We start from the raw sequence: 27,952 nt of genomic DNA, 5'->3' as shown, positions 1-27,952 counted from the left end.
GTCACTGCAGAGACTGTGCAATGAAGAGTGTGTGTGTGTATGTGTGTGTGTACATGAATATTTATGCATGCATATATACATGAGTGTGTGTGTGTGTGTTTGATTTTGTGTGTACATGCATGTGTGTTTGTGTTGTTAGTTCTGTTTCTCTGGAGGACCATCAGTTGTAGAATCTGTTATTATTTGTACAAAGTAAAATGGAGCAAATAAATATACAGTTGTGTCTGTCTCACCCGAACTGCTGGATCAGCACCCCCACTTCCATGAAATGGCTTGCTTTCCAAGGTGACTGAAAAGTGAAAGCCATCTTCCCAGTGTTTTTACACAGATGAGTGAGGTTTGCAGAGTTGAGTCATGTTGGGGGTGGGACACTGGGGTAGAAGGACCTTGTCCACAGAATTTCAAGTCTCGATGTATTCCAGTACAAAGATGCTTTGCCCTGGAGCACCATACGGCTTCCTGTGCATCAGAAACACAAGTAAAATCATTCTTACTGAACAATTCACGAAAATGTAAAGTAGGCTTTTCTCTCTGTAAGCCCAAATAAGCTCTATAAAGTCAGAAGGAGACTCTTGTTGGCAATACCTGACAAAACTATTAAAAAAAAATATCAAAAGCAACCACTGAGGCAAAGTCAGGTGAGATAAAACAGAGATTAGCACAAAGTCCTCCTTGATAAGCATGCTGCATGCAACAAAAATGCTCCTAGAAACTGCTGGAAACGTGCCACAGCAACATTTCCAGAAGAAATTGGGTTACAGCACTCAGAACTTTGCCAGCCAATAACACATGCTCTCTAAAAGAATAAAAGAAGTAATAGAATTATACAAATGTTACATGAGTGAGATACCCACAGACACCAGAAGGAGTAAAGTGCTTCACCTTACAGACACCTGCGGCTTGTTTGGTACATACATGCCGGAGGTGGGCATGTCATGAGTTACTGTTATAGGAGGAAGAAGATTTAAAATCGCAGATGTCTGTGGGTGTGGCTTACCATACACACATAGAAAAGAAGTAGCTGACGGATGTACAGTGTCAATGTGTGAGTGATTTGCATGTTTTTAATGATGCTCTGGTCCCTTGTATGGAGTTAAGGAGCAGATGAAGTAGGTTTGTACACACACACACACAGACACACACGCACACACACACATACATACACACTATATATATATATATATATATATATATATATATATATATATATATATATGTGTGTGTGTGTGTGTGTGTGTATATATTTGCTGGAAGAGATTCACATTTTCAAAACAAAGAAAACAAGTACAGTAAAATCGATTGTTACTAGGTTGAAAACTTGGCTGAAAGGTACAAAATGTCAGAAGCATGAGCTAATTGTTTGCACTGTGTGGGAGCAACATTCACAGTTTGTGAATGCCCAGTTCCCATTAGGAAAAGCACAGTTAGATAAAGCAAGAATGAAAACAGCATATCTCAGTGAAGGATTCAAGTGAGGGAACCTGTTACCTAATTTATCACACAGAGAACATCTTTCCTGTGTTGATCAAAGTCAGCTACATCCCCGGAGAAAGTCCTGATCTGTGGAGAACATTGGCCACAGAAGTCACATGTTGTGTCTTATGGTGACAAATCTTTTGCTTCCAGTGTGAGGGGAGTATCTTTGGTTGCTTTTGAGAAGTCTCCCTAGAGACGAGAGTAGGTGGGGGCTGCACTGAGTCTACAAGGAAAGACAGCCCAGAGGACTTTCCCTAGACACGATGCTTCCCTGACTTCAGATGGGACAACACATGTCTGTACTGACCTGGTCACCAGTTTCCAATACTAAACTTTACATTAAATAATAACATAGCAGAGTCCACAGGCAGAGAAATATTTCATTATTTGGAGCACTGTCCCCATGTAGGTACTTGCAACTAGATCCATGATGTCTGTCACATACTGCTACTCAAACTCAGCATGCATTCTAAGTGTTCCCACTACCTTCTTACTGCAGACAGAAGCATTTTCTCCTCGGTCTGCCCACAGCTTCATTCGTCACATCTGTACTCGTCCTTGCGTACCTGGCTCTCTCCCATCCTGGGTCAGTGTTATTGTAGTGCAGAAGTTGGGCTGAAGTCATCTCGGCATCACAAAGGCCTGGTCCAGGGATTGCCCACGGACAAAGAGATGTGCAAGAAGTCAATTCCAAGAAGACGGAGTCCAGGGCCTCCTGCCAGCCCTGGGGTCTAGGCCGTGCCCTAGAAACAGGAAGGTTAGATTGATGGCTGAAAGCATGCTCATTAAATATAGGTTATTTTCCTTGTATTAGTTAATTAGATAAAAGTATGTCACAAATTATATGGTCAGTGAAAAATAAAAATTATAACGGCTCTTTAATGGCAGAGAAAAATAAATAGAGTATAATGTCAAACTGAAAAAAAAAAAAAAACCCAAAAACATTGGCTATGAACACACTGATTCAGTATGAACCCGTATGTCAAAGAAATGGCCTCCAGTTTACAAGAGTTGTTTCTGGGTTCTGAGATTGGGGTGACTTTTGTTCTCATGATTACACCTCTAGGTCATTTTCCGAATTATCTGCAATAATGCCATGTTACTGTAAACACTGGGAAGAAATCACTTTAAGGGCCAGTCATTTCATCTGGTGTTTTTGTTGGTGTGTTTATTCAGTTGGGGATAGGATAACCCTGGATGAAGGAAATGTAACTGTTGTTTTCTTTGTCTTGCCTGAAGAGGGCCAAACTTGCCTTCAATGTGGGACTCTGGGAATTCTCACAGTGAGCTGGTGGCCTCTGCAGCCTGACGCCTGAGGGAGAACATCTTTATTCCTGGATTTCTATTACAGACCAGAAGAGTCCCAGAACACCTCTCCACCCCTCCCTCTAGCGTGGCTTTACTTGACTTTATTTTCTCTAATTGTGGGGGTTAGTCCTAAATGGTGCCTAGAGGGGGCACAAAATTAACACACTCCAGCAGCGACTAAATAAAAAATGACTCGCAATGGGCTTTGCAGGCCTCTGAAGTCTGTGGAAAATGTTAGTTTCAAACCTTTGTTTTTGTTTTATTGAAATATATTTTATTTTTTAAAATAATGTTCACAGATATCTTTTTTTTATTCAGATACAATTAGCATAAAATCCAGGAGTAAAACACCTGGCCCATGGCCTATGAGTTTACTATATTTCACATTTTCAACTGATTAAAAACAGAGAGAAGAATTGTGTTTGAGAGACTTACCTGAAGTACAAAGTATAGTGTTTATAAATAAGGTTTTATTGGGATGTAACCAGGCCTATTCATTTTTATATTGAATGACAGCTTTTGTCCTGCATCATGTGGTCTCTGTGTGCTTTAGAGACCAAATGGCCAGCAAACCTGAACTGTCATCTGTCCTTGTCCTGTGTGATTTGGTGTGGCACACACGATTGGTGCTCATAAGATACTTTGCGTATTCCTTTATTTTTAGCTGGGGATGGGGTTATTTCATATCTCACTGTCAATAGCCTATAAGTGCCCATAGTCCTGCTACTCCTGGGATAGCCCAGGACAGGTAGGAACCAAATTACTTCTCCATCTCTATTTTAATGGCTTTGTAGCCTGTTGAACTGGTTTAGAATGTCTTAGACAAGGGTTGCAGAAGGTCATGCTCCCTCAATGGTCATGTGGAATGCCATTCTTCACCTTGATATATTTCAGGCACGTACACTTAACTGAAAAAGGAAGCATGTGTAGTGGAAATCTGAAATGTTAGGGCTTCTTAGGAGCAAAGAGTACCATTGTCTTCCTGGAAAATACATCTAAGCATGCATCTGGATTCCGTTGTTTTGTTGACTGATGGGTTAGGTGTTTGGCTGGGGGATTGATCCACTCAACAACAGCAAGCATATCTTGGCTAGTATGTAATATGCCAAGTAGCAGCATACATACAGCAGCCCTAGCAACCAACCTAGAAACATTCACAGTTGGACCACCTCCCAACTTAAGTTTTTCCTTTACAAATCCACCTCCACGAGACCACAAATCAGTCCCCCTGAACTACCCGTGTGCCCCTGGACTCACTAGAAACTGCCTTCTCTTTGAGTTCACTGTTTCTCTTACGTATGGATCAAAAAATCCCGGAAGCTGAATGATGGACAGCCCCATGTAAACACAGTGGGGTAGTTCCTATTGTTCAGAAGCTATTGATTTGATGTGGAAGCAAGGAAATATATAACCTTGCTAGGTCAACATTGTCCTAATGGCAACATCCAGTGTGTCTGTGAGAAGAGTAAAAATGTCCCATAGGTCACAGGGACTCTATTGCGTGATGTTAGACACATGGGAGTTAAGAAATACAGGCCAGAGAATTTCTGCCTACAGTGACAGTGCTGTTCTGCGATGCTGCTATTCTGCATATATTCTGTCAGCTCTGGCAATCACTTGGCTCCACATGACTAGTGAACAATTAAAATGAGGAGAATGTAGTAGCAGACAAGTTAATTTGAGGTTTTCATCACTTTCAGTTTGCTTTAACTTGAACAGTCCCATGTGGCTAGTGGCTACCTTATTTCCAGTGTGGCTCTAGGGGATGTTTAAATCCACTTGTTTAAATGTTTTTTTTTTTTTTTTATCACCATAAACCAAGATATAATGCATTTAAGAGAGATGACCATTAAGCACATTTGCAAGTAACACAAGAGACACTATCACCAGAATAACACTAAGTCTTAATTTTCTCCAATGATACTTCCCCTTTAGTGGGCTTTCCTTATGAGAGAGCTTTCAGTCTAATGCAGTTTTTGACTCTAACTTGGGCTAAGTGTCCAAAATCTAAATGAATAGGAAAAAAAGAAGAATTAAAAGAAAAGGAAAGGACATGCTGCTCCTAGGTATTGGGGAGGTGAATGTTTATTATAGATATGTGGGAGAGCATAGCCAGTTTCTGGCATATCTAGAAGTGTCCAGACCCTGAACCATGTGGGGAGAAGGGGAGGGAAAGTGAAGGGGAGAATGAGGAACCAAGTGCAAAAGCCACAAGGGAAAGGTACAAAAGGGAAGGAACAGGTAACTAAAATGTCTGGACTATATAGGGAAGAGCCTCCAGGCAAAGGGCAGCCCAGTCCCTGGGCTGAAGAGCTCAGGGAAGAGGGCCCGATATGCCAACCATACCCTGTAACAGGTAGGGGCTGAGGGATTCTGGGAAAACATGGAGGCCTGGTCTGCTTTGATATGTTAAATAGGCACCTCAGCTGCTTGTCCCTGGTCTGAAACTCAACACTAAGGTCCTACACCTCTGGTATGATACAGCCTCTCAAAATAACAGATTAATAAACTCTATATTGACATTGGAAATACTCAAATTAATATATTAAAAAACACTAAACATTCTCACAAGAAAAAGGTTATCAACATCTTGATATACAGAAGGCATAATTATTCTAGGAACTGGGAAGATATTGACGAGAAGAGTGGAGCTGAGGGAGCCTGAGGCAGAGGGCAGGCTTCTCCTCCACAGAGCATGTTAGGGTGTCAACACGCTAGTGAACTGAGTAGGAAGTGATCTTGGAATTGTGGATTGTCCTAAGATGATGGTACTTTATATTGAATGACTTTATCCCCCCTCCGTCCATTCATGCCTTGACAGAAAAGTATGGTGAAATAAAGAGACATAATAGGCACAACTGTGCCGGTTACCTGGAGTTCTGGTCAACCCTTCTCTTATTACTACATGTGCCTTGCTAAGTTTTCACGTGGCTTCTACATCTAACAGACTCTCCTACATCTTCAAATGTCTCTCTCTCTCTCTCTCTCTCTCTCTCTCTGTGTGTGTGTGTGTGTGGGGGGGGGCTCAAGTTCCATTTTACATAAGAACCTAAATCCTATTAGAGTAGATGGCCTCCTGACTCTACTATGACCTCATCATCATTTAGCTAGTTACATCTACAATGACCCTGGTTTCTAGAAAGCTCACATTCTGAGGTTCTGGGGAGGGGTCTTTCATCTAAGATGTCTGGAGGATGCAAAAGTAAGGATGGGAAGTCAGTTCCAGAATATTCATAGCTCCTTTTTGTACGGACATAAGTAACCTCAGTGTTAGCAGCTCACCATAAACACTGCCCTTTGAGGGTTGTCCAAACATCTGACATTGTAATACACAACTGCCATCAGCAAAGTCGATGATTTAGAAAGAGCCCGTTAAGTTAAAACAAATCAGAGTTGACAGGTGGGGAGATGGCTCAGTTGTTAAATGCAGTTGTTGTGCAAGCGTGAGAATATTCGGTTCTCCAGAACTGATGGGAAAAGCTGTGTGTGGCTTTATACACCTCTAACTCTACTGATGGTGACAGTGGAGGCAGAGATGGGTGTATTCTTGGAAGCTTGAGAGTCAGGTAGGCTTCTCTATATAGGGAAGCAAACAGGAAGAGACTCCAGAGGGTGGAGGGTAGCTGAGGACTGCCACCTGAGGCTGTCTTCCTGAGGACTGCCACCTGAGGCTGTCTTCCTGAGGACTGCCACCTGAGGCTGTCTTCTGACCTCCACACGCACCCTGTGCATGGACTGTGTGTATACAAATGTCACACAGATGCATCATGCAAATCTCTCTGTCTGTGTCTGTATCTGTGTCTGTCTGTCTGTCTGTCTGTCTCTCTCTCACAGACACACACTGCTCATAATGATACAAGTAAGACTACACTGTTCTGTTAGGCAGTGTTGGGAGCTCTCTTAGGCTGCATATAGCCTGCATTTGAGGGTCTCTGTCATTGGTCAGTCATAAACTGTTGGCTTATCCAACAGCTGCAAGAATCATACTGACACGGAAGACAGATATTATGATTTTTAATGTAAAAGCTAAAAAAGAGTCTTATTTAGATGTCTCTTCTCCTCGAAATGGATGTCTATTTTCAAAATATTGCACTGGCAGCTTCATCAGAAGCCATCTCTCGCCTGGAAAGGAAGAGCAGGGCCAACATATGCACACAGATATCAATACAAGCCTGGAGTTATACATAAGCAGAGGGAGTTCTGACGGGAAGCCGGGCAGCATGCCATGTAAGGAGCTCCCTCATCGGGAGCTTCCCTTCGGAATCTCTCCCAGGCTGTGCTTCATGCACACAGCAATGGGAGCAAAAGCCTCCTCTGGTCTATTCTGAGAGCAGCTTTACCACTGACAGATTTAGATATTCCCCTGGTTTCAGAATTGGTTCACATGGTATCGTCTTCCTCTAAAATAGGGAATGCAGCATTCTGGATTCCCTTTTATCGAGCTGTCAATAGTCAGAAGACCAACATGACAAATTCCACATAACAGGTTTTGGGAGGGAAGAGAAGGACTGAATGTCAACACCCCAGTGAGACTGCTCGGTCCATCTCTTTTCCAAGCTCTGTGCTACTTTTAACCCTGGAAAGTGTTTGAAATCTAAAAGCCAGAATGAAAAGCTAAAGATCAACACACACACACACACACACACACACACACACACACACACACACACACACACACACAGAAATACAAAACACAATAACTGACCCCCCGCCCCCGTAAGAACTTGAAGGTGAGACATCTCCTTGTAAAAGGTGGCTGGCAGCAAGATTAAAAACAAAGGGGCTTGAAAGTTCGCTGAATGTTTGGCTCTGCAAATCTCAATTTTGTGGGGTGGTTACTTGTTATCCATAGAGGAAACAGAGGCCTTGGTGGTTGGTGATGTAATTAATACGCCCCCATGCCTGCAAGGATGTGGCTAAGCAGAACCCAAACCCTAGCAAAGGCAGGTAGAGACCCACCTCATCAGCCTTTTATTCCCTTTAGCTGCTAATTTTGTTGCTGCTTCTACTTCTCTCTCCTCCTGCTCCTCCTCCTCCTCTTCCTCCTCCTCCACATTCTCCTCCTCCTTCTTCATGGATCTTTAAAGAAAGCAGATAGCTGATAGCAGTCACCCATCATGACACTACACTAGCTGTTTGCCCTCCCGGGAGTGCCTTCCTCACCCCTGCTAGAAGCTTGGCTTTTTGCTGTTCTTTATGATTCTGGCTGTTTGGGTGGGCAGGACTCTCTTCTCTAGCTTAACTGCCTTGCTGTATACTTTTCATACTGTACTTGTGTCTTTGTAGTTGTGTCTGTGTGAAAAGAGCTTGCATGTGTGTGAGTGTATATAGAATCTAAAGATCACGCTTGACTGTCCTTCCTTTTTAAGACAAGGCCTTTCAGTGGGACCTGAGGGTTTGGTTAGGCTGGTAGCTGGTGAGTCTCAAGGATCTGCCTTTCTCTGCCTCCCTGCTCCTGGAATCACAAATGTGTGCCACAATACCCGGCTTTTTATGTGAGTATATCAGATCAGATTCGGGTACTCATGCTTGCATGGCAAGCACTTTCCTAATTGAGGCACCTCACCTCCTGCAGTACAGTTCTTTAATCATCCAGCAATAGCTAAGATGTCTTGCTAATCCCACTCCTGAGTAACTGAGATCAGTTGGTCTGGCTGTGTTGGGCACCTCTCCATTCCTCCATTCTTACTAGCAGGTAGATGGCCTCATGAGGCAGCAGAGATACCAGGCAGCGGAAATCTCTTAACTCTTGACTTTCCCTTGCTAGGCTCTGTGTGTTAAGCATCTCCCCTTAGAGTCAGGGTCCACAGTCCTCAAACATGACAGACATGATTCAAGCAAAGAGTAAGCTGAATGCTCTGTGCTCTGATCTCCTGTGAGCCTCCGCTGTCTCTGCCCCATATCTACACCCATGTAAGACATGCCATGTAGGACATGCAAGTCTGGATGGTCTTCCCTGAGCTTCTGGGTGTATGGAGGACAGAGACCGCCCAACACTCAGTTTCAATTTTCAGCCCCTACCACTCAGACACTTTGGAGTTTTCCACAGATGGATGGTAGGTCCTTTAATAACTGCTCTCTCTCTCTCTCTCTCTCTCTCTCTCTCTCTCTCTCTCTCTCTCTCTCTCTCTCTCTGTGTGTGTGTGTGTGTGTGTGTCTCACAGTAAAACATATTACTTTGTAAAGTTACTATACTGTTAATAAAAGGTTATGAAATAATCTCTAGATGGATGATGACAGAGAGCACAAATGCAATAAAGTGGTGTGGGGAACATAGCAACCCAAGAAAAGAAATGAAGCCAGAGTTGATTCTTGAGGTCTGGAAGGCCTGTGGGGTAAATCCTCCACAGAATTCACCGACAGGGATGAAAGGAAATCTCCCTCCCCAGAAGCTGCTTTTAGTTTTCTCCTTGCAATGTATTAAATCTATCATCTTTCATTTGTAGTTTGGCCCTTTAGAGAATGGTATTTAAATGAATGTAGCTATAGGGTATATTAATAATTGGCTGGTTCTGGTGAGGCCCACTTGATCACAGCAGGCACCCTGGATACCCTGTTCTATGTGTGTTTGATTTTAGATTAAACATTTTTTTGAATGGAGTGAATAATTTCACATAGCTTTATGCCTAAGAATGTTGGTTCAGTTTCCTAATTTAGTTTTTAATTGCTAAGTAAACTTTGTAGGTACTTAGGGCATGAAACATGACGTTCTCATACACTTATGCATTGTGGGATGGATAATCAAGCTATTTTACATGTGTTACTTTATATGCTTTTATATGTTAATATATGAAATCTACTCCTATCGTCTCACATATATACAACCTATTGTTGTTAGCTGCCATGCAGTAGTCCCCTGAACTTACTCCTCTCATGTCACTGAAATCTATGTCCTTGACTGGTGTCACCCTAGTTCTCTGCCCTTTAGTCCTAGTAACCACTATTTAACTTCTGAGTTAGGCTTCTATATCCCCATGTAAGTCAGAACAAGTGTTTTCTCTTTTCAGAGCCTGCTTATCCCACTGTCCACTCTGTCTTCCAGGTCCTTCCATACCATTATGAACAACAGGAATGTTTAAGTGAGCCTTAAAAGTGTTTTAACTGTATTTTAATTTATTCTTTTAGTACGTTGTACACGTATACAATGATATCTGGTCATTTCCATTGCCGTATCCCCTCTCCAACTACTCTCAGACCATCTCTACTATGCCCTCCCTTGACTTCATGTCCTTAGAATTATTTTTTTCTTGCTCACACATGGTGTACTATGCTTTTAATTCTAGCAGGAGGGAGGCAAAGGCAAAGGCAGATGGATCTCTGTGAGTTAGAACTAGGCCAGCCTGGTCTACAGATTGAATTCTAGGATAGCCAAGGCTCCACAGAGAAACCCCGTCTCGACTCCCAGTCCCAAATCCTCACAAAGTTCACCAATAGGAATATCTCCCCCTTCTAAAGCTGAGAGGTTTCTCATTGCTCATCCATGCCCCATTTTCTTCGTTCGTTCACTGTCTATGTCTGATGTAAACCTGGGAGTCGGCTATCCCTTCAATATCCCAATTTTACGTGCTCTATACATGTACCGAGATGGTTTTGCCATATGGTGGCTCTTAAGAAAATCATTTAAGTCAAGCCTTTGAAGGCCAGTGCCATTCCAATGGCTTCTGGGTGGTTTTTTGTTTTTATTTGTTTGGTTGGTTTTTTGCTTTTTCAAGACAGAGTTTCTCTGCGTAGCCTTGGCTGTCCTGGACTGACTTTGTAGACCAGGCTGGCCTTGAACTCACAGCGATCTACTTGCCTCTGTCTCCCAAGTGCTGGGATTAAAGGCATGCGCCACCACGCCCAGCTGGCTTCTGGGTGGTTTATCAATAATTCTGAAATTATCCAATGACCATGTCATGGATTCGCACTACTTTCTGTCAGAGCCTTGGGCACACAAGGTTAAGGATGAGCAGAACATTCTCCTTCAACTATGACATCTTGTGACTCAGTTTGGCCTCTGATGTCAGTACCCACATCATGTCCTGGAGACTGAGCTGCCACACATATGTCTGATGTGACTGATTCCACATCTAGTATTAACATGTCACGTTATGAAGAGGGTGCTTTTTTGTTGCATGTAAGCACCTTTACAGGTCTGCCTGGGCCTTACATCATTAGCCCTGTGATATGCATAATACTACTGTGATAGGAGATGGTTTTGAGTTCTTTCTAAATCCCAATGTCTGTCCTCAAATGAGTATTGATTTATACACATCACTGGGCATAACAGTCAGCGTATATTTTTAATTCTGCTTTCCCCAGCTGACTAACTTTAGATCCATAAAGTTTCTGAGATACATTGGTTGTCCTAAAATGTGTTACAGAATTTACCAATTACATGGGGAGGAAACTGTGCATGAGGAAAAGAAGGCTCTGGTGTGGAGGTGTCCAAGCAGGGGAGGGCACCTGTCTCTCTGTCCCTTCCCTTTTCACTATCCTCCCCTGACACAGCCTTATGACCTGGCCCAGGTGAAGCTGGCTCTAATCTTCTTTCAAAATCACCCCACAATTCTTATTTTTATTTCATATATCTCTACTTTTCTAGTACTTGAACACTGAGCCTGGAATGTATATGTACTTAGACATTTATCATTCAGCTCTGACCACAGCACCAGTAATTTAACATTGCAGCTCTCCTTCACTGATGAGGAAACCAGAGGTTGGCAATAAAAAGCATAGCCTTCAAGCAACAGTTAATGAACGGTATATGTGAACCTCAAACCCAATTCTGCTTCCTGTGTAGAAAGAACCCTTCCAGTCCAACAATCATGGTTTCCTTCTCCAGGAAGAAGTACACCAGGATTTCTCCTTTTGGTCTCTTGTTTCTTTAAGTCAGTGATTCAAGAAGTCATGAGAGAGTCATACCTAGAAGCAGACATGAGTGGGCTCTGACTGCTGGAAATGTTCATATCTAAGTATTTATTAACCACATGGGTTCACTAACTGAAAAGGTTGTGTGTGTGTGTGTGTGTGTGTTCATGAGTGTGTGTCTGTGCGTAGATGCACATGTCCATGTGGAGTATAGAGGTTGGCAGCAAGTGTTTTCTTTGATTGCTCTCCAGATTACCTTTTTAGAGAGGGTCGCTTGCTGACCCTCTGCTGCTGCTAAATAGGCAAGGCTGGCTGCCAATGAGCCCCAGGGATTCTTCTGTCTCTGCCTGTACAGTGTTGGGCTTACAGGTGGAAGCCACATCTCCTGGCCTTATTATCTGAGTTCTGGGGGACCAAACGCAGGTGTTCAGGAGGTAGCCACTGGTTGAGCCATCTCCCCAGGCCAGAATGCTTTATATGATTTGCACATCATGATATTCACTCACCCTTTAAGTTCTAAGTTCTCATGAAAATCTTAGAGAGGTACACTGAATAGCTGAGGTCCTCTTTTCACCTACATGCATATGATTAGTAGCCTTTGTCCTCCATTTCATGAGAGCTTGCTGCTTGCTTTCCCATACAGCTATTGCATACTCTGTCCTGGCCTGCAGGGAGCACAGTGCAGCCATCTCTAATGACTTCCCAACCTACAATCCCAAAAAGCAAGGACACAAAATTGTCACCTTCCTTGTCTTAATTAGGGTTTCTATCGCTGTGAAGAAACACCATGACCCCAACAGCTCTTATAAAGGAGAGCAATTAATTGGGGCTGGCTTACAGTTTAGAAGTTTAGTCCACTATCATCAAGGTGGGAAGCATGGTGGCATGCATGAATACTGGAGAGATAGCTGAGAGTTCTACATCTGGATAGGCAAACAGTAGAAAAAGAGTGCCACACTGAGCATGGCTTGAGCATCTGAGACTTCAAAGCCCACCCCCCCAGTGACACACTTCCCCCCACAAGGCCATATCTCCTAAGAGTACCACTCCTTATGAGCCCATGGAGGCCATTTTCTTTCAAACCACCATATTTCTTTGCTTTGCTTTCATTGTCTTAACTCCAAAGCTCCTTTTACTGCCCTACGCCACGTACATGAATAGATAGGAGAATTTCCATCACTTACCTTTGGCCTCCTCTAGATTGTTCTAGCGCACAGCTGGAAACAAGAACCACTCCAGAGAACAGGCCGTATGCATTTTTTCTTACTCTTATAGCTTTCTGATTTGGGGAATGGAGGGGACTAAAGCGTCTCATCTAAAAGCCAGAGCTGCTTTGCATCTCAGGCTTGTCAATGACTGCAACACATTGGGTACCCAAGAGAAGCACTTAAGAGCAAGAAAGGTTTATTCTGTCTGGTTTGAGGCATTTCAGTCTATGGTCGGGCAGCATCTTTCTGGTGATGGTGAGGCAGAATGTCATGACAGAAAGGATAAGGAATAAATTGCTCAGTTCACAGTAATCAGGAAGCAGAGTCAGGGAGAAGAGAAAGGAGGATGAAAAGAAGAAATGGGGGGAGATTGACTCAGGAAGGAGCTGGGATAAGATAGCACCTTTAAATCTCTTCCCTGGTGATCCACTTCCTCTACTGAGGCCCTACCTCCTAACAGCCCCACCTACTTTGAGCTTATCAATGAGTCAGCCTACTGACAGCACCTGCGTGACCTAGTCATTTCTTACTGGTATTGTCAGCTGGGGCCAGCCAAGGCTCAACACCCGAGCCTGTGAGGGATCCAAGCCATAACATTTACCCTTGGAGTCAGAGCCATATCTGAGCGAGTCTGGAAACAGCTCATGTCCACTACAGTGTTCAACCTTAGTTTTGCCTGTGGCCTGAGATGTATCACTGAGCCCTCTGTGCTTGCTTCCATACACTCAAAGTGTCCACTTCGATACTTGCTTTATGAAACCTTCAGGATTTTGCAGGAACATCAAAATAGATTTATAAAATGTATAAAAGCAAGAAAACATGTGGTATTAAGTTCAGGTGCATTTTTTTGATCAGTCTGTGCTCGAGTTGTTGATTGTGTCACACAGGGGGTGGGGTATTCTGAGTACTCAGCTCCTCAAGGGTTTGCAGTTTCAGGGGAAAAAAAAGACAAAGCAAGATCATCTGTGTGAACATGAAGAAGATGCTGTACAAAGTTCTGCGCTTTGTAATACCTAGAAGTAAAAGCTGTGTCTATGGCTTCTCTAGAGTTATTTGCATAACTGGACTTCTGGGTGTCTAGGATTACCATTTGACTTCCAATACTAGAGACCCAGTCCCAGCAAAAATAATTTGCTTTACTAAATCTGTAAGTGCCAGAGTCTAGATTTGACCCAAGTTTTATTTTGCAGTTGTTTTTCCTGTGTGTGTGTGTGTGTGTGTGTGTGTGTGTGTGTGTGTGTGTGTGTACAGGTGCATTTGTGTGTAATAGATATTTGTGTACATGTAATGTATGTGCATGTGGAGTTCAGGGGACCTTGGCTTCAGTTCCTCACATGCTAGCCACCTTGTTTTATGAGATAGAATCTCCTACTCATCTAAAACCCACCTATACACTAGGCTAGCTGGCCAATATTCCCAGGGATCCATCTGCCCCCGCCTTTCTAGCACTGAGATACAAATATAGGCCACCATTGCTAGCTTTTCAAAATGAAGGTTCTGGAAATGAAACTCAGGTCCTTAAGCAACACAGCAAGCACTTACTAATGGCACTATCCCTACATCCTCTTTAAAGTGTTTTTCTTTTATTGTTGCTAGTGTTCCTCTTTTACTTGCCTTGTGTCTCAGACCATCTGGCTGTGTTCTTTCCTTCCATGCGACTAAAAACAATGGAAATGCCACATGTCCAAGAAGACTTTATGATGATCTGTGACATTTTCTTCTTTCATACTTTTGACTCTAGCACTTTGAAGCTGGTGGCAATTTCTTAATAAAGAAAAGAAGAAAAAAAAAAAAAAGAAAGAAAGAAAAACTTGATTCATGACCATCAGGGCTGTGGCCTGTTGTTCTGTCTTTATGTCTTTTTGAAAACACAAATGACTTGCTGGCTTAATAACAAATCATCATCTCAAATGGAAAGCCTTTAAAGGTGGTAAAATCCAACATGAGTAGAGCTAGAAAAGCTGCCTAAGTACTTGAAATAGCAGTGTGTCCAGCTGCATCCCCCCAGTTATGAGCTTATCTATACTCTGACTGCTTAGCCCCTGGCTAGCAGACTTTGAAGGTTCATTCTGATGTACAAAATATTCAGTTATGTAAAATGTGTGATTTCAAATGTATAAGCTTGTTCTAGCTTTCTTTCTGTCAGATCAAAACACCCTAGCAAAAAAGCAATATAAGGAAGAAGAAGTTTATTCAGTTTACAATTTCTGGCCATGTTCCATCATTGAGAAAAGTCAAGGTAGGAACCTTAAGGCAAACTGAATTGCCATTTTACACAAAATTATCTCTAACCAAGGAACTTAATCACAACCAAAGAAAAATAGTGGAAACCATGGAGAATACTGTTTGTTAATTGGTTGGCAGAATTGTGCACAGTTAGCTTTTTCTTATGCACTTCAGGGCAACCTCTGCCCAGGAAATGGCACTGCCCGTGGTGGACTAGGCCCTCACACACCAATCAACAACCAAGAAAATCATCCACAAATATGCCTACCTGCCAATATGACCTAGGCAATTCCTTAGTTGAGATTCTCTTCCCAGATAATTCTAGACTGTGTCAATCTTACAGTTAAAGCTAGCCAGGATAGAGGTAGAGTAAGAATTGTGTTTGTTCTGCTCAAACATAAGGTCCTCTCAAAAGCTGATTCTCACATTTGGCATGGAGGATGCCAAAAGAAAAGAGCAGGGTGCTAAGCTTATCAGAATTCTACATGATGGAAGGCATAAATTATTTGTTGTATTAGTTATTATTCTTATCAATATGAGAAAATAACTGGTGGAGATTTTAAGAGAGGCAAGTTTTGTTTGTTTGCTCATGGTTTGAGAGGTGAGAACTGAAGCGTTAGCAGAGAACAAGAGCTCACACTGTGGTACCCAGGAAGGAAGAGAGAAAGGGAATACAGGAAATGACCAGGGAACGTGAACACCCAAAGGTCTACTTGGCCCAACTCTGCCTCTCCACTTACCTTTCTGCATTCCCCAATAATGCCTTCATATAGATGCAGTAAGGAATTAGTCTACTCATTGCGTTAATTACCTCAGGATCTAATTGTCTCTAGAAAATACCATATAAACATACCCAGAGTTATGCTATGTCATCTGTACGGCATTTCTCAATCTAATCAAGTTGGAAATTAAGAGCAGCCTTCATACCTATTGCTACAGACGCTGTGTAGTGACCATTACAATAGATCATGGACAGTCAGTACTTTCCTCACTTACAAACTGTGCTAAAAACTTTTAACAAACCTTAAGATACCCAAGATATGCAAAGCACATGGATACTCATGAGATGATTAAATATGTAAAGTTTTAATAATTTTGCCACAGTCAAGAGCTTAGCTGATGTTGACTAAAAAGTGAAATATGTGCCTTGATGAACTCATCTCATGCTTTGAGACATTGCTAGTGTAGTAATTAATAAATTAAATCAGTAATAAAAAGAAATAAGTAATGTTTGCTAAGTTATTTTGCGAAAGGGAAGAAAGAAAAGGAGATAGGAAGGCAAGGAAATGAGAGGTTGAAGACAAGAAGAAAACAGAAGAAGGAAGCATACAAGAAAGCAAGCTGTCAGCGATGACTGTGAAGTAATTGGATTAGAACTATGATGTGGTTATGAAGCCAGAGTTGGCCCTTCTCCAGGTTCACTAGTTTTACAGTGATTCCAGAAAATTCCCCAAACATCAGGATTTAAAGGCACAGACCAAGATTTCCTGAGCAACACAAATGTTGATCTCTCTTGTTAGCTAAGAGAGCAGAAGTGAGGGAGGGAGGGAGGAAGGGAGGGAGGGAGGGAGGGAGGGAGGGAGGGAGAGAGAGAGAGAGAGAGAGAGAGAGAGAGAGAGAGAGAGAGAGAGAGAGAGAGGAGAGATTCAATTTTATACTGTGTGCAAACAGTTAACTATGAGATATTAAGAAATCACTTCATGTGGAGAGTCCCAGGTGGTGTTTACCCAATCCACACGGAGGGCCAAGGGAAGCCCCGTGGGGATCTAAGGGGAGTCTTGCTTTGACAGTTTGGACCTCCCCCAGCTCTACATCTCAGTAGTTCTTGCCCTGTCAGTTCTAGATGTGGTTCCCACTCAAATCAGAAAAATTCTTGATGTGAAGCAGGAAAAAGAGAAGGATGGGAGGAGTTCCGGAGTATGGTTCAGGAGACCCAAGTTCTGTCAGGTCTTGTCATTGGTCCACATTTTAACGCGTGGTTTTGAAATACCCTTTCTCTCCACGCTGTCTACTCAAATCTGCTGATTTAGCAAAACTGCCGAACAGGAAATGCTATTATGGAGTCTCAATGTCTCAGGCTTACAGATGGTAATTGTAGAAGACTTTAGTTCAAGAAACATCACTTAAAAATTAACTCCAATTGAACCATAGTAGTAATACACATTTCTGGTGGAAACTTTGAAAAAACAACCTATCATTCAGAGATAACCACTATTCATATTTTCATGAATTTTCTTCCAATAGTACCGATGTGTGCATATTTATAAACACAGTGGGAAACATGCTGTGCACAGTTTAGTTTCTTTTAAGTTACTTATTAGTTTAAACAATATTCCATGTCATTAAGCAGTCTCTGGAAAAGATTGGTTTTTTTTTTTTTTTTTAGTAAAAATCATAAAAGTCTTATCACATGGTGGATTAACTGTGGCCAAATTGAACAGTTTCCTAGTCAGAATTCCTCCCTCACCCCAGGAAGCCAAGTGATGCTGGAGTAACCCAGTAAGAATCTACGAGGAAAACGGGCCCTGACTCCACCCCTGACTCCACCCCTGACTCCACCCCAGCGCACGTGTGAGTACCAACTCAAGACGAGCCATGGTGCTAGCTCCCAGAAGCAAAACATAATACTGCTTTTCTGGTTTTATCAGGTTTTGGGTTAGCATATGATGGAATTGATTTTATCATGGCATCTTCATGCATGTGTCATATTTGTTCTCACTCCTCCCTTCTCCTTCCCTGCTGCCATGTTCCCTCCCTCTCTTTTTGCTTCTCTTTCCTACCCCAGTAAGTTCTCTTTCTGTTCTCTTGTTTCATATGTTCTTTCTAGTTCTCACTTCCTATCAGGTTTCCCTCTCATGATCTTTCTTTGCCCACAAACATACACATAAAAACGCATTCCCATACACATATATAAACACACTCACATACATATGCATATAAACACACACATGCACCTACATGTAAACGCACTCACATACACACATGTAAACACACTCGCACACATGCACACACGCACACACATGTAAAACACACAAAAACATGTAAACATACTCACACACATAAACACATGTAAACAACTCACATCTAAAAACACATGCACATATATGTAAACACACATACACACTAGTGAACACACTTACACACATATAAATAAATATACATGTACACAAACATGCTGTTTTAAAATTAGATTTCACATATGAGAGAAACATATCTGTCTATTTGTGATCTCTTTTATTATTTTAAATAGCGATTTTAAAAAAACTGACAAATACCAGCTGAGCATGGTGGCGCATGCCTTTATCCCAGCACTCTAGAGGCAGACAGAGGCCCACTGCTGTTAGATAAATGCCAGCCTGGTCTACAGAGCAAGTCCAGGACAGCCAAGGCTGCACAGAGAAACCCCATTTTGAAAAACAAAAACAACAAACAAACAAAGACAAATACCAAAAGACATTGCAAAAATCACTTTAACAGTCAAGTCTTAGGTCCTTCTTTTTATAGGAGTCTCTGTAAAGTGAACATCTGTGCCATGACAGAACATCTGGGTTCCAGAAGACTGTAACAGAATGCTACTGAGGACATTGAGTGCCTCCCGAAATTGTCAAAAATGAAGAAATCAAGCCTGGGTTGGAATCCCTTCACAAGTGCATCGGAGGCATTAGCTGCAGGGGACTTTTCAATTGCAGCTTGTTCTCTCTCTCCCTCTCTCTCTCTCTCTCTCTCTGTCTCTCAGCTCTGGCCCATTCTCATCCTTCTCATCCTTTGGAAATTGAAGTTCATGCATGCATCCCCTTTTTGCTGGTACCTGGCGTGACCATTGGCCCCTCATTCCTCTCCAGCTATCGCTGTGCCTGTCAGAGTATGTGTCCTTAGCATGGGCCATTGTTACTTCTCACTGACAATGGTCGTAATTTTGAGCCATGGTCTAATATATTCTATTTTATATATCACCTGGACCAACCTTGCATCTTCCTGTGGAAAAAAAAATAGACAACCATGCATAACACCCCACAGAGGTAGAACTGATAGTCTAGTGCCCTTCCCTTCAACTTTGATTCTATGCTGATGTAGAAATAACTGAATGATATTAGACCCAGACAGGGTATGCATGTGGGGAAGGAGACAGAATACTGAGGTGGCCAGACAGGGGGATATTCGAGACTCGATGCCTTCCGGCTTAGACCCAGGTTCTCTCAAGGGGATAAGGCAAAGTGTGATCAACTGGGACACCTGATGCACTCCTTTACCCTCCACACCTAAACTTTCAGTCACACATGTGCATTTGCTTCATACAAATATATACACATATACCATACATATATACTACACATGCACACAGAGTGTATATACTACACACACATGCGTGTGTGTGCACACATATATTTCACATACACATACATGTAAACACATACGCCATACAATATACTACACACACATACAGAGTGTATATATCACACACATATCCACACATAAACACATATACCACACACATATGCTACAGCCATCCAGAGTATATATACCATCCACACATATCCACACATACATTTGCACATCTGCTCACACTTACAAATAGGTTTTTAAAAGAAAATGAAAATTCTATTTAAAAAATCAATAATTCTATGGAATAATGTTTTTATGTCTGTAGCTTTAAAACCACATAGAGAGAAGAATTGGAAAATAATGCACATATCCACTCAGAATAACATAATTTTAAAAGTTCTCAGTCATGTTATATAGTGCTGACTTATATAGACTTTAATAAGCTATTACTATGTAGTAGACGCTTTAAGCACAGCCAGATCTAATTCTAGCAATGAATCTTATTAAAATGCCCATTCTGCAAATGGGAAAAACAAAAGCAAGCTTAGGAGGCTTACATGGTTTGCTTGAGGTTACAGATTAACTGGTACTGGGCACTCTGCCCCTAAAGCAGGAGCTGTGCAGGGAGACTGCCTCAGGTGCTGGAGTTGTGTCTGGCACAGAACAGATGCTAAATAAATATTTGCTGAAAAATAAAGTAGAACTATTTGGCTCCAAAACCCTCTTTATATCCGTGATGTCCTCTGTCCTCTGTGAAATGTCCTTTTGAGTGACTGGGTGAAGTAATATTGCTCTTTGCTTCCACCAGGGACTGAGGCTGAGGGAGAGAAACCTGCTGCCTGGGCTCCAGTAGACGGTCCAACACTTCTGCACATGCAGGCCGCGCTAAGTGGACTCAGTGACTATCAAAGTTTAGTTTTTAAAAGAGAAATGGCACCTAAGGTTAGGAGAGAAAAGTGGGGAGTTAGAGGAAGAAACAAAGGAAAGGAATGAGGGGAAGAGGTGCTGAAAACATGCATGTGTGTATATAAAATATTGTGTTACATACACAAAATATTTTGTATTAGTTGCTTTTCTGTTTTTGTAGTAAAATATCATGGCCGAAAGCAACTTAAGGGATGAAAGCAGTTATCTTCGTGAACTATTCTGGAGGGAGAAAAGTCCGTGATGATGAGAAGGCATGGCAGCAGGCAACAGGCAGCAGGCAGCAGGCAGCGGGGAGCAACCACTGTGGCCGGAGGGAGATGCTAAGTTAGACATATGCGCCATGAACACAGTGGAGAGAGCTGGACACGAGACAAGGCTATAGACCCTCAAGACCCACTTCCAGTGACACACTTGCTCCAGCAAGACTCCACAGCCTATAAGTACCATAACATCCCAAACAGCGCCACCAACTGGGAACCAAGTGTTCAAGTACGGGAGCTCATGGAGGACATTTTTGAGCCTGTGTTTCATGGGAAAACATCTAACTAGGCCAAATATTGTGGCTCGGCTCATCCACGAAGTCAGTCTTAGATTTGAGATGGGTACGTCACACGATAACATATTCTTGACTTTGGTGATTTTGAGGAGTGGTATAGGTTGTAGGAAAGCCGGTGGCTTTGAAGACAGAATCAAGTGAGAAAGAATTCTGACCCTAGAGCAACTATAGCTAACAGTTACCTATAGAGGCTCAGGAGAAAGCAAGAGATTCTGTATGAAACACGTTTATCAAAAATCATGACAAACCCAGGTACGCAGTAGATAAAACTTGTAGTATTTTTTGAAGAAGAAGAAAAAAAGTGTCAGGTTATGAATCTTTGCTTTTTATCCTGGTGTATGACCCGGCTTGGCATTACAATGAGCTGTGTCTCATATAAACACAGGTGGACAAGCCTTAGAGGAAAACCTTAATTCAGGGGCAGAGCAAGGTCTCTTTCACAGCTATGTTGTAGCAGGAGGGCTTGCAGGAAGCTGACTGTCAGAGCTCGTAATGACATTTTCTGCTAATGCAGTGTGAGATCTTCCCAGTTTAAGTCAGCAGCTCCCACCCAAAGCTTGGGGGCTGAAGGCTGAAGGGATGGTCATCAATCATGGCGTCTATCTTGCAAAGAGGGGAACTGCCATTTCCATTATCCCCTTGCCCAGATGCTGACTTCCGTAGGGTATCCACACACATTCTAGAAATCGACTTTTAAATGCTGAGAGTGAAGTGTCCCGGCTCTGAAAACACAGCCTGTTAGAGCTGAAAGAGGCCTCAGGGACAACCTGGTCATTAGCTTGCTTATTGATGGATGCAGGCAGTAAATATCACTCCAGAGCACGGTGCTTTAACACCTACCACGAGCCAGGTGTTACACTAACCGGTTCTCGTTTCTACCCTCCAGTTCTTCAGCCACCATCAACAGGGGCTTCCACTGCTCTACCTCCCTCCTGAAGACAACCATTTGGAGGGCTGAGGTTGACTGCACTCTCTACCCCAGTACACTCCTCCTGCCAGACCACGGTGTAGCTGGTACATGCCTCACACACAACGTAACGAAGGGACAAGTGACCCAGTGAGCAGGAATGATGAAGGGAGGAGTGGCCAGCTGAACAGGTCCCTGCTTGAGACCTGCTACTCGAGGACAGACTTGGGGTGAGCACTTCAGTGTTTTAAAATAAACAGGACCAACTGTGTCCCTATACACTGGAAGGAAAGGCTATCTGGGACTCGGGGGGAAAGGGATGAAGTGTTCATTGCTCCTGGTTGGTACGATTTCATTCATGTAAAAGTTATGATCAACTCACTGACCCTTACAGTGTGCTTCCCACCCCTCAGAACATTTGCAGACCAACACTTTACCCTTTTTATCCTTCTAAATATTTCCCCCTCGAATAGCACATGCAAAAGCTAGTGTTTGAAAGTGTGGTAGAGGTGACAGGCCCTTCTAGAAGCTTCCTTTTTTAGAAGCCACTGAACCCGGCAGTCAGCACCCTGAATCTCCTTTGTGTACATCTGATCAGAACGTGGCCTTGCTTCCTCTAAATGCTATTCAATTTCCTTCAGTGTCGTTGACTTCCCTATGCGATGACTTGAGAGACCACAGCAGCAAAACTTCCATGCTGTGAGTGGCCTGTGAAAAGCAGAAAGCAGATAGGTAGATTGATTTTAGACTGTCCCTATGCTAGGCCATACTGCCAGGCCTTACCAGAGGGAAGCTGCTAGCTACTGGTGTGCCTGGGTATGAGAGGCAGTTTTGCTCCAGGATGTTTACTCTGGTGGCTCTTGGAGGATTCTGAGCCCAGCTTTCTTAACAGCACTAGAGATGAAATGGGGGCCACATTCCTGTCTTCTTCTTCTTCTTCTTCTTCTTCTTCTTCTTCTTCTTCTTCTTCTTCTTCTTCTTCTTCTTCCTCCTCCTCCTCCTCCTCCTCCTTCTTCCTCTTCTTCTTCTTCTTCTTCTTCTTCTTCTTCTTCTTCTTCTTCTTCTTCTTCTTCTTCTTCTTCTTTTCTCTCTCTCTCTCTCTCTCTCTCTCTCTCTCTCTCTCTCTCTCTCTGCAAACTGCTTCTGCATTGGGCCTTGTTAATCCCATGCAACAAGGAGAAAAACCCTCTGAATATTGCATAGCACCTGAGCCAAATGGTAGAGTAATTGTGAAGAGGCTGAATGCAGGCCCAAGCATAAGATGGAAGGTGTATATATAATATTGGTGTGGTTTTCCTACGGGGAACTCTCAGCTGTCTCAGAGGTGCACATGGCATGTTGCTTTTGGAACTCTGAGTTCTAATTTGCACATACCTGTTTTCATTGCTACCGCCCTGCCTGTCTCCTACAGAGCCCAACGTCTCCTCCTCCTAACTTCGCTTCAGGAGGCCTGTCTCAGCCCTGAGCCCTCAGGGAAGAGGAGACCAGTCTGTCTTAGTGAGGCCTCTGCAAGCGAAACAACTACCTCCTGTCTCTAGGTTTAACGAGGAAAACCCCAAGTCAGGAAGGCTGGTGCCAAGGTTTTATGGAGGCCGTGGGCCAAGGGGCCTCACCAGGAATTCAGCTAGGCCTGCCTCACTCCCCTGAGATCTGCAAAAGGCAAACAGCTCTGGTAAAACTAGAGAACAATTTCCCAAGCAGGAGACTGGGAGCTTTTAACGAGCCAAGTGAGCCTGCCTGGTCCTCTCCTGATCCTGCAGCCTGGCTAATTAGATCACTGGTGTAAGGAGACTTTTGATGGGCAGAAGACAGAGCAAAGTACGGTGGCTCAGAGGGCCAGCCCTGCCAGATTGAACAGGTAGTGAAAACACTGATCCTCCCTGGGGTCTGAAGTAGTCTGGTAAGGTCTTCTTCCATTTCACCCTCTTCTTCTTCTTTACAGAGAGCCATGACTCTGATTATGTTCAGGGCATTGCTTTTAATTATTCAGAGACAAGCCAGGCATAGAAAGCCTGCAAGTGTTACTGGGAAAGGATAGAAAATATTCTCCATCATATCACCCATTGTTTATTCTTTCCTTTTTTAAAAAATTGTAGTGTTTTCCTGGACTATGTCAGAATCTAGGCTAGATTTTGAAATACAAAATGCCCTTGTTGGATACTTAAGAGAGAGAATCCAGGAATCATCAAATAATTCTGGAATTAATGAGTGCAGCTTTGAAGATCCAATATTATGTGGAATATAACACTAAAGAGGAATACTAGAAAGGCAAAAAGGAAAGAAAGAGAGGAGAAAAGAATCATGCTGGCCTGGCTTTTGAAAAGCAAATTACATTTTATTATGAAACAAAAAGTAGTAAGGTGAGAATCACTGAATGACAGTGGGTTATTTCACTGAGTTGGAAAGCTATGAGACAATGCCCATGCTCGAAAGATCTGCCCAAATCTACCCAAGATTCAGAGCTGTGGATACAGGAACTCTGACCTAAAGGCCTTCTTCAAATCAGGGAAAGAGACTTTAGTAGAAGCCAACCCCGTGATCTTAGAATTGTAAGAGGCGAGTTTCTGTTGCTTAAGCCAATCAGTCTATGTCTATTTATTTTGTTTTATTTTTATCATTGTTGTTATAGCAGCCTGCACTGACTGATACAATGTCCCAGAGTATGCTGATGTGAGTTTATTGTGACCTTTGCTCACAGGGACGCCCTTCGCCTTCTGTCTATGGTCATCAGGTTCTGAAAGTCACATCACTGATGCTTAACATCTCATGCCTTTCCTTCAAGTCAACTACATCTGGTCATAGATTCCTGCTGGCAGAGAATTTTTTCCTCTTAATATTAGGCATGGTTGGGTGACATGAGATGACTAATCAATTAGGAGAAGGTTAAGTACTACATTCGCTTTGCATGGGATCAAAGGCTTTAAGAGTCATGCATGCTCCTAACTTGCCTCTTGTACTTCTACTGTGACTGTAATGTGTTCCAGATGTGGGCTCTGTTTTGGTCCTAATCCCAGAATGAGGAAGACACATGGAACCAAGTGAGACTTCTTTGGCCAGCACATACTGAAAACAAGTTGCTCTCAACTGTGACAGAAGCATGAACTTTTGCAGCTGATGAGGTGTTTGTTATGGCCATGAGGGCAAACCGGGGCTCCAATGACATGCATCACACAGCTGCCTTTTCCACTCTTTGTCCCCGGTGTTAATTCTGTCAGCCTTCCCCCATTTCACCTCCAGTTTACTTTTTCATCTGGGCATATCCCACCCCCCATCTCTTTTCAATGTTTTACTCAGATAGAGGTTTTGTGGGGGTATCTCCCACCAGGCCCTTGGGTCTGGCCCATTGCTGACATGCCTGATCTCTGGCCCATGCCTTCATCACTGTACTTATCAACAGAAACAGAATATTTTGCCACTGCATGTGTCTCCCCAGACAGACTTTAAAGAGCAAAGCATCATGTATCACTCTGCTCTTGCCAGCATCTAACTGTGGGCTAACAGGGAAGAGTCCCTATGTGATCTCTGTATAACCTCAGGCAAGAGTCTCCTAAGATTCCTGCTGGCTTCAAAGACAGTGTTCTGCACGGACACAGCAGAACATCTGGACCTGACTCCATCATGGGAAGCCCCATAGCAGACCTATAAATGTGAAGGAGAAGATTCTATGGGAGGCTCCCCATCAGCCATCATGGGAGGCTGACCAGAAACTGCCTGGTACTTCTCTGTCTCCAGTGCTCCCCCATTATCTCCAGTGCAGAAACATTGTTCCGACAGTAGGCAAAGAAGAATAAGGGACTGACTGGCAGGCATCTTGCACCTGGAACCCTCGGGCCACTTCTGCCTCAGCTCACACACATCCACACCCACTCAGCACAGTGAAGAGACTGAGTGGAGGAAGATGGCATACTCTTAACTGACACCCCAACATCACAGTGGATTTAAAAGCTTCTCGGTGTGGTATGATCTGAGCCGGATGTATATTTGTTAATAATAATGTGGCCAGCTAGATGAAGACATATCGAAATAAGTGATAATTGCATTGGAATTCACAGGAAAGTGACTCGTGTACTTTCTCTTTGCTTGTTACCCAGAAAAGACAGTGAGAGGACACAGGAGTTCCAGCTTTGAGTACCTCTGAGTGACTGCGTTCAAGCATTTGTTAGTGTGGAAGTGCAGAGAGGGGATGAAGTTCCATCTTCTCCATCCAAGAAAGACTGGGTAGAACCAAGTAGTATGATTGTCGAGAGGTGAATGAGGGCTCAGTAGAAAACACCACTTACCTATATATACATACATATGTAATCACACTTCTATATAACACACGCACACATATATACATGCACACACATACATATTCAGGTGCATAAACATAATATACACATGTACAAACACACATGTATGCATATACACATACCACACATGTACATACATATAAACACATATACATGCAAATACAATGCACACATCACATGCATGTACACACACAAACACACATTCAGAGACACATGCATACAGACTCAGCTAAGTCTATAAGGCTATATTTCTAGTAGAAGAGCATCCATGAACAAAAGCATTTCTCTGGGGGATGTGGACAGATTACGCCAGAGATAATATTTGATAGGGAACATTTAATTTCATGTAGCTGGTTCATTAGAGAGTGTTCAGAGACCTCTTCCAATTTTACAGTCTTTGTTCATTTAAAATTTCTCTGGGAATTGAAGATCAGCTACAAAGATGGCTTCTTTGTAACAAGATGGAGCAATGGTTTCCATCTTGTTTCCTGGTCAGTGATGGGACAGGAAAGATCCGGGTGCTCTCCTGTCCAGTGAAAAGAGAAGCAGTGTCACTGTCTGTTCTTTGCTGATGGTGTGTTACTGAGGCCCAATTTCCCAGTTGTGGGGAGGGAGGAAAGGATGCAATGCCAGTGAAACCGCGAAAGGAAAAAATATAAGCTCTCAGCCATGGGATAGACAGTTAATAGGAGACCGTGGGGACCCTCATCCTGGGTTGGTAAGCCTGGGAGAAGTCCAATCTAAAAATCCATTAGAATTGGATGTTGGTGATTTATATTAGATCAAGCTCTGGAAGTGAACTCTGACTAAATGCTTTTTTTGTCAGAATGGACGGTTCCAGGATGTTCTCTTGTTTTCATCTTTGTAGCATCGCTACTGCAGATAGAAAGGGGACAAATTTCAGAAGCTTAGAAATGAAAACTCTTTTCTACTCTGTGCTTTCAGATCATGTGTTTTGTAGAAAAAGCCAAAGAACCATATGAAATATCTTCTATGTTGGTATGAACTTTAAGTTTCAGAACCCAAATATGACCTTGTTGCTCTTTGGTTTTCTAGGTCGAAAACTTTAAAGGCAAGGTCAAAAAGTGTTTAATGACACAGCTTCTGCAGCTGGCACCAGTGTTGTTCTTGTTTGCACTGTGAGGGCAGGTCATACTGAGCTCTCCTCTTTTCAACTCTGCCATGTTCCTGCATGCTTCGCTTTATTCGCTCCTTCCTGCATGTCAGTTCCTGATCAGGGTCCACAGATTCTCAAGGAGGAATAGACAGCCTGTGAACGTGCGTGGGAAGTATTTCTTTTTCCACTTGTGTCACCTGCACCAACTGAAATGTGTCATTTCCTGCGGTTTCAGGTTCAGCGAGCCTTCCAGATCAACAGTGTTAGCAGTCACTTGGAACATGCCTGTAAGGGAGAGCATAGATTATTTTGGGCATTACGGTATGATTATATACATCTTGCATGCTTGCAAGGCATGGGCTGTTAGAAAGCTACCAGGATAGCTTTTGTAATAAAGTGTATGGGGCTTGGGTCCTAGTGTCCCTAGTGTCCGCCCCCCCGCCACCTCCCCCCCTCCCACAGAGACAGAGAGAGACAGAGACACAGAGACACAGAGAGACAGAAAGAGACACAGACACACAGAGGAGGGGCAAAGATAGAGATATAGACAGAGATAGAGACAGAGTGCGTGGCCCCCCACACAGACAAAGACAGAAAGAGACAGAGACACACCAGAGGAGGGGCAGAGATAGAGAGACATATAGACAGAGATAGAGACAGAGACTGAGAGACTGTCTTAGAAGGAAGGAGGGAAGATCTACTGAAGAGGGAAGGAACATCCAATCAGGGAAGGAAGGAGGATAGGTTGATGGATACAGTAAA

Source organism: Acomys russatus, chromosome 1 (assembly GCF_903995435.1).
Source record: "Acomys russatus chromosome 1, mAcoRus1.1, whole genome shotgun sequence".
Classification (NCBI taxonomy): domain Eukaryota; kingdom Metazoa; phylum Chordata; class Mammalia; order Rodentia; family Muridae; genus Acomys; species Acomys russatus.
The sequence above is the reverse complement of the archived record's forward strand: the minus strand, read 5'-3'. Positions refer to the sequence as shown.